At 32.1% G+C, this 11,198-nt stretch overlaps 1 long non-coding RNA gene across 1 annotated transcript; it reads left to right on the top strand.

The window, feature by feature from the left end:
- Positions 1–1,682, top strand: LOC108663101. Its single transcript, XR_001929029.1, has 3 exons — positions 1–41; positions 698–771; positions 1,643–1,682. It is a non-coding gene; the product is annotated as an uncharacterized LOC108663101 (long non-coding RNA).

An 11,198-nucleotide genomic window follows, 5' to 3' on the forward strand; every position in this document is an offset into this window, starting at 1 on the left:
AAGGGAAAATAGGTGGAAATTCAAAAATCAAGTGAAAAAAGGTAACATTTCTTAAATTTGTCTTGTGCTTTACCTTTCCCATGCATTTTCCATCATTTTTCATGGTTGAATCATGTGATTTGAGGATGATTTGAATTCTGGTCATATGGGTTTAGAGAGAGAAAGTTGTTAGATAAATTTGATTTTGAGCTATGTTAGTGTTTAGTGTTAGTTTAGCATGTTTATGAGTAAAACAACAAGAAAAATATTTATCTTCTCCATGAATTTCCCTAGGCCGAATCTAGCCAATGGTATGTGAGGATGAGGTTGACTTTATTTTAAGAGAATTGGGTGGAAAAATGATGAATTATGAGGTTGGAAATTAAATGGGAATTTTCGGTGCAATAAATTGAAATTTTTACCCACTAGGGGTAAAAGCGTAATTTATAGTCCGAACTGATAAATTGGACCAAATTCACAGTCATTGAGGTATTGTGGATATAATTGGATAATTGAAATTGAAATGGATGGAATTGGAGTCGAATTGGGGATTTTAGGAATTTACACCGTGTATAGGCGAGTTAGGTCGGACACCGCAATTAAGCGATTGTCTAGACATTTCAAATCCTATCTAGTGCATACGCATGGATAAGAGCCTGAAATAATTTATGATAAATTGACACAATTTATTGAATTTTGTGTCATGGATTATGGATAGGTGGTGAGTCAATTGTTTCGGGTAAGAGACTGCACCCGAGGGCGGAAGATAGGAGTATTTCTACTCCTAATACTGTGAGTAAACTTATTATCGTCTTAATTATCTAGAGTAGTTTTATACAATTGTGTGATTTTATAAAAAAATGAGTTTAAATGGTAAATTGCTATGTTTTAAGAGAAATTGTGATTTTATAAAATGATTTTATAAATTTTCTGAAAAATCGAATATTGGTTTTGAAAATAGAGTAATTGGAGACTGCCTGCTTGTGTTGTAAATTTATGGTTTTAAATTGAATGGCTTATGACAATATATGAGCATGAATGGCTAAACTGATTTTGGTGTCAGAATTATTTGTATTGTGTATTCAGCCTTGAGAGGCTAGATTGCGATAAATTGTCATGCCATGCTAGAATAAATTTTATTGAATTGGTGGAGTATATATTAATTATTTACTGCATAGGGGGTTCCGTGGATCAGCCTATTAGAGGGGCACGGTAAACTCCATTATATTATTACCTCGAACGGAGAGGCGCGTAGGGTATCTCTTGGGGTAAAGCTTAGGGTTCACTTCACGTCAAACCACCACGTGAAGGGGAACTCAGCCAACGCCAAGGAACGGCTGTATTTTTCTCAAACTAAAAATATATTTTAAGTGTATACAAAATTTTAACAGCCTTGGCGGACTCGGTTGGATGCTCTGCGCAAGGTATCACCGAGTATGAGTTTTGGCACGAGCCAAAGTTTTAAGAAATTCATAAGCCAAGTTGATTACTCGATTTATATGGATTGATTTTATTTGGTTGAAATGAACTGAAAGGTAATGAAATTACGGTATGATGACTTATTTTAATTGTCTCCATTTACTCGGCTTTAGATACTTTAGATGGTATCTGTTTACTCACTGGGATTAAAAAATCTCACCCCTTCTTCTTATACATTTTTCAGGCTCAAGACAGTTTGTAGATAGTCGAGTAGGACGAGAACTAAGCTCGAAACTGCATTATAGAAAGTAAGAGTTCATAGTCTTACATCCTCTTGGTCAATTGGGGCCCACGTGTCATTACAGATCAAAACTTATATTTTGGTTATCTGTATTTCTATTCATACAATTTTTACTTTACTTTCATGTGCAAAAAATTATTTACGAATATTTCTATAAAAATTTATTTTATGAGAAAATAGAATATTTTATTTATTATTTTTGAATAGTACTAGTTGTCAACAATTTACTTTCAAATGAACGTTTTAGATACTTAATTGTTTTTAAATCATTAAATATATATTTTCTGCTTACCTACTACATTTTTAGCAAGTTTTGAGATTTTTGACGAAAAATTACGAAAATATCTCTGTGAGCCAGAAAATAATATTTTATTATTCTTATTTAAAAATGACTTATGATTTTTTTTGAAATGCGAGATTTAATAACTGTTGCTCACCGGGGAGATGCGGAAGTTGATGCTAAGCCTTGCGGGGTTTCAATCGGCATTCGGGGTGAAGAATGTCTGTCGAGGCCTCGCGGCGGTTGTCACGAGCCCGATGGGGAGTTCCGGGTCGTGACAATTTAGCAAAATTATCTTCACATTTTCTCTTGGAAATTTCAGCCATGGTGAGTGCATCAACACTATGATTTTTCGTACTCGATTTTCTCACCATAATTCATCATTTCCTCATCAATTCACTTGAAATAAAATCAAAATCATCATCAATATTTCACATGAAAAATTCGACCAATGATGGGTGATGGGAGAAAATGAATTATTCTTGTTGGTTTTTCATGCTACACATCATTAACTAACTAAGAACACTAGCATATCTTAAAATCTAACGAAATCAAGCATCAAAACTCCTCCCCCCATGTCCGGCCAGCAAGAGGCCCATCATGAAACCATGTGATTCAACCATGGAAAATGCAAAAGAATGCATAGGAAAGGTAGATCACAAGCTAAAATTGAAAAATCTTACCTTTTTTTCTTGTTTCCTTGAATTTTCACACTTTTCCCTTGAATTTTTTCCACCTAGGGTTTTTGTTCTTCTTTTCTTCCTTTGTTCTTCCTTTGGCCAGCCATAATGAAGAGAAATAGGCTGATTTTGTGCTGATTTTAAAGCTAAATAATAAATGGATACAAATTTGACACATGTCACCGTTCCATTGGTCCATGTGTCATACTTACCCATTAAGCAATCTCTCTCTACAACTTAAATTTTTTCAATTATCCATGATAATATTAGGTAAAATCCATGTGCTGGACAAGTGTTGGGTGGTGTAAAATTACCATTTTGCCCCTAAGGTGGCAAAATGACTATTTTACCCCTATGCTCTAAAAAATGTCGGAATTAAAATTTTTCACTTCTCAAACTCAAATTATGTTCTAAATAGTCAATCTTGATCAAAAACTTCTTCCAATATTCAAATCTTAACCTCGGGTGGCAAAATGACCATTTTACCCCTAGATCATGAAAATTCCAATTTGACTCCAAATCGGTCCTTGAACTCCGAATCACCATTTTTAGTCATTCTAGGAACTTAAAATTCTAAATTTCATCTTAAAACCTCTATTTGGATTAGTTCAAGACTTAATTTAACTTAATTGCACTACTAGGTACACTACCGTCTTTTAATGATTTTCGGGGCTTTTCAAGTATGCAAGCATATTGTCAATCGCATGAATGACATGGCTAATATTTTATAAGGTAGGGCTTGACACGATGAGTGTCAAATGTCTTTCATTCTATGATCGCATTCTTCACCTGACAGTGTTCCATACTCTTCACCCTCAAGGCACAAATTACTCAACCATCAAAAGTGAGGATTTTTGGTTTTTGTATTGCATTAAAACCAACCAGCATGTCAACCTAGCCAAATTCATACTTGAGGACATGTTAAAAATCATAACCAAGTCTATGAAGACCCTTCTCTATGGCATGGCCATTAATGCTGTCATCGACTTTGTGGGCATCAACACTAGGCGTGATCTTCCTAAGCAACATGCGATGCACACGAAGATCAATGAGCACACCATCAATAAATTTGGTTTTGTGCATGTTAATAACTTTTGGGTCTGAAAAGAAACTATCCATGAACTTGAGTTTGTTGGGGATGAGGGTCATAAGGATACCTTTGCTGAGCCTAGTACCGCTCTTAGTGCAGCCCTTAATGTTGGTCCGAGTGTTCAACTGAGTGTTGGCCCTAGTTGTCCACCCATGTCCACCGCCTTTGATAATGAGCAAGCCTATTCTCGATTATTATCTTTTATGGAATCTATGGATGCTCGTGTCAATCACAGGCTGGATGCTTTAGAGGCACAAAATTGAGAGTTACTTTACCATCAGCAACTACTCGAGGAGCAATTCAATGCATTTTGCGCTCACTTTCCACCGCCTCATTGAGCTTCTCCCATAGGACTAGCCTATCCCTCTTCACTTTCTTTGTCCTTATTGGACTAGTCGGCCATATTCCATTCATTTTCATCATTGCTGATTCTTAACATTTTATTCTATGTTATTTTGGATTTTATTTCTTGATGTTACATGGTCTTTGACAATTGATTTTGGCTTGTCATTTTCTTCTTGTTGCTTTATGGACACATGCTTACCTTTTTATTTTGATCAATTCATATTTCTACTCTTTTATATTTTTTAAATGACTCCTTTTGATGCATTATTATTTCTGTCCTTAGATGCTACCTCTTTATTTATATTTGATATCTTCATTTGTTATCCTGCATATCTCCCTTCCCATTCTTTACCTATTTCTGTTTATCCTTCTTTTTTTTTATATAACAAAAAAAGGGAGAATAAAGAGCAAATTTTTTCTACCAAATCTAAGCACTTTTCAAATTTTTTTAAGACCTTTAAATTAAAAGGGAGGACTCAAAATTACAAACAATCCATAGATCTTCAAAAGACAAGAAAATCAATTTCTTTAACAAATTTTGCTCATTACTTTTGTCATATAAAAAAAGGGGTGATTGTTAACTCAATAGTATTCAAATCAAATTTTATGTTTTGAAATGAAAAAAATAAATGACCAAAATTCATCCAAGTCTTCGAATGTTAAGTTCTCAAATCTCCAAATGATGTCAAATGAGTTTGAAAAAGAAAAACAATGAAAAAGGCTTTGAAAAATGCATTCTGGTCCAAATCTATTGATACATGTTCTTCATGTATCGATACAGTTGGACAAGTATCGATAGATTTCAAAGTCTATCAATACATGTTCTTGAACAAAGTCAAAAATTGAAAAGTCAAACTTATTCTATCGATACATTAACAAATATATAGATAGAAATGCAGCAAAATGCACACTGCCTTAAAAGTATTGATGCATGAAAATGTATCGATACATTTTAAGCAAAATGTCAAAACCCTTGCAAGAAAGTTCAAATGTATTAATACATATACAAATGTATCGATACATGTCAGCGAGAATTCAAAAATAAAAAGGAATGTATCGATACATTCACTTATATATCGATACAATATGACCGTTGGAGCTTTGAATGAAGAGAAGAATGGCTACTTTCACATTAAATGCACTCGCAACTAGCTTTGAAGTTTCAACAACTACAAATACAAGCCTCTTCAGCATTTATGAAGGTTGAAAAACTTAAAAACACAAATCAAGGAGAAGAATCAGCCAAAACTCCTTGTACTCTTCTTGAATCCTTAAAGACTTTTAGTTCAGCATTTGTTGAGTTATCACTTCTTCATTAAACATTGTACCAAATTCTCTATTCAGCCTTTAAGAGGCATATTAGCTACACTTATATTCCTTTCATTGTACTTGCTTAAGTGGTTATACTTTAACCAATAGAAAAAGTGGAGTAGTTGTGCCTTAACCATAAAAAGGCATTGTATTGAACTTTGATCAAATAATGGATTTCAAACTTCTTTGTAAATCTAAGGGAGAGAACGTAGGCAAAGAGGCCGAACCTCTATAAAATACTTATGTCAATTTTTCAACTCTTACTTTTACTTGAAATTTAATTTTCTTTCATTGATTAAGAGGTCAATTACTTTGTTTATCTTCAAATTGAGCACTTGAATTAAAAAGGGATTTTACCTGGTTAAAAATTCCAAAAGGTTCTTCAAAATTTCAAAACAATCCAATTCACCCCCCTCTTGGATTTATCTATATTGAGCTTATTAATCTAACAATTTTCGATTTCATGTTTACTTAAAGTGTGCAAGACATCCTAAGGGATAGTCTAAGCTAAGGTAAGCTTAGGACTTATTATAAAAGGGTTAGAGCTTGGGTTTGAAGCTCACCGTGTAAAAACTTGGTAGAAGCTATTAATTCCACCAGTTTTAGTGAAATTGGATTGAAAATCCTTGATTGGGAAGATTAAGGTAATTGATGTAGGTCAGGTGGATCGAACTACTATAAATATTGTATTTTGTCCACATCTCATAACCTCTCTTTACTTGGTGTTTGATAACCTTAACAAGTTTTTAAACCATCCATCTTAAATCTTCCAAATAGATTTTAAATTTCAAAAGCAAACCTCAAAAAGATTTTTAAGTCTTATTTGCCCCCTCTAACACTCCTTTTGGGACGAACAAATTTTTTAAGCAACAGCTAATGCTTTTGTTGTTCTGATAGTACTAGGTTGTGATTTCTTTTGGTAGGTTGATAGAAATGTGATGGAAACATTTTTAAAGGGAGACACAAAATGGTGTGGTTGATGGGGACTTTTTCCTATGAAGTTTATATGCATTTGTTTGATTTATGAGTGGGTAATGTTAGAAAACCACTCAAAAAGAACTGGCAACAAGCTAAGTACCGATTATGTTTTCATTTCTTACCTAGATGTTTTTAGGGATTGAAGTTGATATTTTTGGCAAGGACGAATTTCTTGGTTTGAGATGTTTGATGGACTTTGTCGAAGTCTAACAATTTCTCTTGTTAAATTGTTCTTGTACAGCATTTTGAATCAATGAAATCACATACCTTTCAAAAAAAAAAATAGAATCAACTAAGGATGTCAACAAGTGGGTACTCGCTAATTTTGAGGTACCCGAACCCAAACTCAATTAAAAAGTGGAGTACCCGAACCCTGATAATTACCCGAATGTTTTTTAAATTTGGTACCCTAATCCGAACCCTAATACATACCCACTACCCAATAATTACCCAAACCCGTTTAAAAATCTAATTATGTAAAAAAATTATTAAAATACTCTTCATGGATACCCAATTACCCGAACCCGAATCCATACCCGTATCTATATACAATAATATTTTCATCCATATTTCATATAATTCACCATAATTAAATTTATAAAAGCACACAAATAATAAAATTTAAATTTAAATAATCAAAAACAAATATCTCATATATCAACTTAAATAATTAAAAACAAATATTCAAACAACAACTTAAATATTACAAGTTTAATTAACTATATGGGTTTGTCTATGAAATTAAAAAAAAAACTAGGTTCCAAAATTATTCTAATCTTACAATTTATTTTTAGGTATATATTTAATAAGTTTATATATACAAAAGTATATATTATAAATAATAATTTTATAAGTTATAAATTTTGTAATGTTAACACAAAATAAAATGTAAATATGTTTGTATTTAAAGTATATATAATAAAAGTATATATATAATAGTAATATAATCTTTATAAATTAACACAATATATAAAATATATGCATTAAAATATATTACAAGTTAATGAATAATCATAGTTTTGTAAATTAACTTAATTAATAATATCGATTTGTCTTTAATTACATGAAATTAAAAAAAAAACCATAATCAGGTTCCGGTATTCAGTACCCAAGAAGTGATACCCGAACCTTACCCAAACCCGATACTGATAGTAAAATTACTAACCAAATCCTATCCGAACCTAATTATAAGATACCCTAACCCTATATATCCGGATCATATACTCACGAATACCCTATAATAAAATACTCATTGCCATCCCTAGAATCAATCGTAAGTGGGATTTATCTATTTGCCATATTTGCACACATATTACAGTTAATAATTTAATATGTTCGAAAGCAACTGTTTGACTTGGATGGATACCAACTGTTTGACTTGGGAAGCAATTGTCCAAAGGCAATTTTCATTGATTTCAATTTTCAAATAACTTTACAAAATTTCTAGAATTTATTTATTATTCCAAAGGTTGGTATGGACCAGCCTTTATATTATTATATAGTTTTACTATTTAATTTGATGTATTGAAAAAATTATAGAATGTTCCGGTAAAATTGGGGCTATCATTAATGTAAGAATCGAAAAAAAAAAAAACTTCTGAATTCTTAGTTATGTCTTTCTTATACATATAGTGAATTGCTATTGTCATCTTCCTCAACGACGACGTAGGTCTATTCACCAAACCACATAAATGTTTCTATGTTTGTTTTTTTTTTCTGATTTTTGTTCTTGCCACAACAACTCTTATTGTCTTATAGCAATAACTACAAACCTTTTGCAAAACGAAGGGTAAGAATTAGCAGAAGTACAAACCTTTTGCAAAACGAAGGGTAAGAATTAGCAGAAGTTCATGAATTAGTTATATAGTTAATTAATGGAATGAAATAAAATTTTAGCTCATAAATATGCAAATCCGCACTGTTCGAGGCTTTGCCCCTATATCATAAACAAACGATTCAAACTCAAAGTGGAAATCTAAGAATGGTTTGAAAAAACCACACAGAAATGGAAATTGACGGATTTGGCCAAGATATCCCGGGTGAAAAACCTCTTTCAAGTTTCAACTCCTAACTTAAACTGGATCTCCATTAATTCAAAAGATGTTTTATACATGGACTGAGAAATATCTCTTCCACATTATATCAACTTTTTGCTGAAAATGGCATATCCATGGAAATCAGTAATCTCGAGTATATGCCGCTGCATTCAGGAACTCCAATTGTTTTCTATTGATGACAAGCAAATCTGGAAATATCTTCACATTTTGACTAGCAAATGCTTGCTCACAAACAGAAGTTAGCTTCAGTTTTGACAAACTTAAGCGCTTCATTTTCAAGTTGAAAGCCTTTAAGTCAACAAATTCCTAATTAACAAGTTTAATAATTGACATTTTAATGCTAGGTAAATGCCACGTGACAAGAGATAAATGAAAGCAGATTGTTTTTTTTTTGTTTTGGTGCAGTTCCCTTCAAGAAGACCACACAATACATGTTAGGTTGTTTTGAGATATGCCTCAATCCCAAAAGATAAATTGAAAGTTCCGTTATCAATTTTTTAATATAGTTAAGGATATTTTAAGATTTTTTCAGAACCTAATCTCTCTTCAAGTAATTTTAAGGATGTACTTTCTCGTATTGATTTAGTACATTTAAGAGTTTACTCTCCGAAATGCATCTCACAAAGATTGATCCTTAGTTGACAAGGAAAGGAGATTTCCTTTCAAGCAATTGGACTGAAGCATCATTGATTGCAATGAACATTATTTCCCAAAATTAATGGACTTTGTTTACAAATATCATAAAAGGTAAGATTTTCATTCAAAATTGTATCCCCATTCAACAAATTGAAAATTAATTATCATACATTTACAATTAATTACTGCATTGAATGTGAAAATATTTCTTTAAAATACTCATTAGCAATAGCATTTGTCTAAATTTAACACCGTAGGAATATTCCATCAAAAAAATAACATAATAATATTACTATATAGGTGCTATTTAAAAATAAATAAATGCACCATTTTCATCAACTGAAAAAGGAAAAATACATTAAATACAAATTAATTAATATTTTCCTTAACAATCAATTAACTAAACATGCATCTTACATAATTGACCTGTAAATTCCCAGACTTTAGGTAATCCGCATGGCCATCAGAGGATAATGATTTCAATTAAAAGGCATTTTGCGGAGGAGATGTAAGTCTTTGCTTATATCCCTATGTTATCTTCCCAACAACTTAAGTACAGGAGCCTGATCAAGAAATTTGCTCTTCTTTGCGTTTTGCCATGCAATTAACCGGGACAAAGTTAATGCAAAATAAATTATATACCTGACAGAATGAGTATATCGCTGCTACTACCTCGTTTGTAATTAAATTAACAGAATTTCCTTTTCTAGATTTTTTTTGGGTACAAAAATGGGTTTTGTGATAAATGTTTTCCCAGTAATTATTAGTCTCTCACAGAGATTTTTGTTTTTCTTTTTGGTAATGAAAGACTATTAGTCTATACATTGGTTAACATAATGATGGAACCAAGTTGGAGCAAAACAAAATTAGCCCTAATAACAAGGCAAACAAAGACACCATGCGTCCATAGCCAACCAATTTACAATGCAGAATACAAATTAACCAACAGCATAGGATTTCATTGATTTAATTAAAGTTAATTTGGGAACTGCAAAGAGCCAAACATATTCTAGGTTCAATTCCCCATTGCGTAGGATTTAGACTCAATCCAATTGCTATATCTTTGCAGGTTCTTTTGTTAGCCAAAAAAAAAATCTAGAAAATTTACAACCCACAAACATTATTTAATATCCAGTTCTAGGACTAGAACAAAACCCTTCTACATGTATACGTTCTTCAAATCTGTCTGTGGATTATTTTCTTTAGTAAATACTAATTATTAAAATTGTGAATATTGTTTCTTGTAGTGGCTGGCTAGCTAGTTGATGTTTGATGCATGTCTACTTCAATCTGCCCCAGCTACATGCAAATGAAATAATAATAATAATAAGGGCTAACATATAAAAGCTTGGGATATTTTCCTTTCCCCTTTTTTCCCTTCATTTTCTCAGCTATTATCATTAGCCCGTTGCTTCCAACCCCAAAGGTGTTTATTAAATCAAGCAGTCTATGTACATATTGAAAGGAACTTCCAACTAGAATGATTTTTGACCCTTGTCAAGAACTTCCACATCACCTACTCATATTTCCCTAGGAAAGCTTTAGCTCTAACAACATTGAAAAGCTGGTTTTCTCTTTTAGTTTACATTGATTTAAAGATGCAGGTGCACCAGCTGTTTAGGGGAGAATTTAGAAAATTCCTTTAGGCCTAAAGAAATAGATACAGCTGGAGCTGCATATGTATTGATATATTCCCACCACCTTTCCATTTTAAGGAAACTGCAAGTCTTTTTTTTCTGAAATACTTCATAAAGAATACTGAAAATAGTTCTAATTATGATTATTGTTTTTTTACCCTTTGATGCATTAAATTAGAATGCGACAACAAGAGATTGAATCTGGGAAGGATTCACAAGGACAAAAAATTGGATTCTTGAGAACACTACCTAGCCTGGTGAATAAAAATATGTCCTACAATTAATTATTTTTTTTTTTGGGTAAATCATGTCCTACAAGTTACAACTCATAAATTGACTGAATTACCTGAAAACTTGTACGTGGCTTATTAAACAGTATAAAATACTGAAGAAATTTTGCTAACTGCTAAAAAGCTGAGCATATTTTTCTGCTTAACTTCTGCACGTTATCAACATGTATGGTAAAAATTATCATGCAATGGAAG

The sequence above is a fragment of the Theobroma cacao genome, chromosome 8, assembly GCF_000208745.1.
Source record: "Theobroma cacao cultivar B97-61/B2 chromosome 8, Criollo_cocoa_genome_V2, whole genome shotgun sequence".
Lineage (NCBI taxonomy): Eukaryota > Viridiplantae > Streptophyta > Magnoliopsida > Malvales > Malvaceae > Theobroma > Theobroma cacao.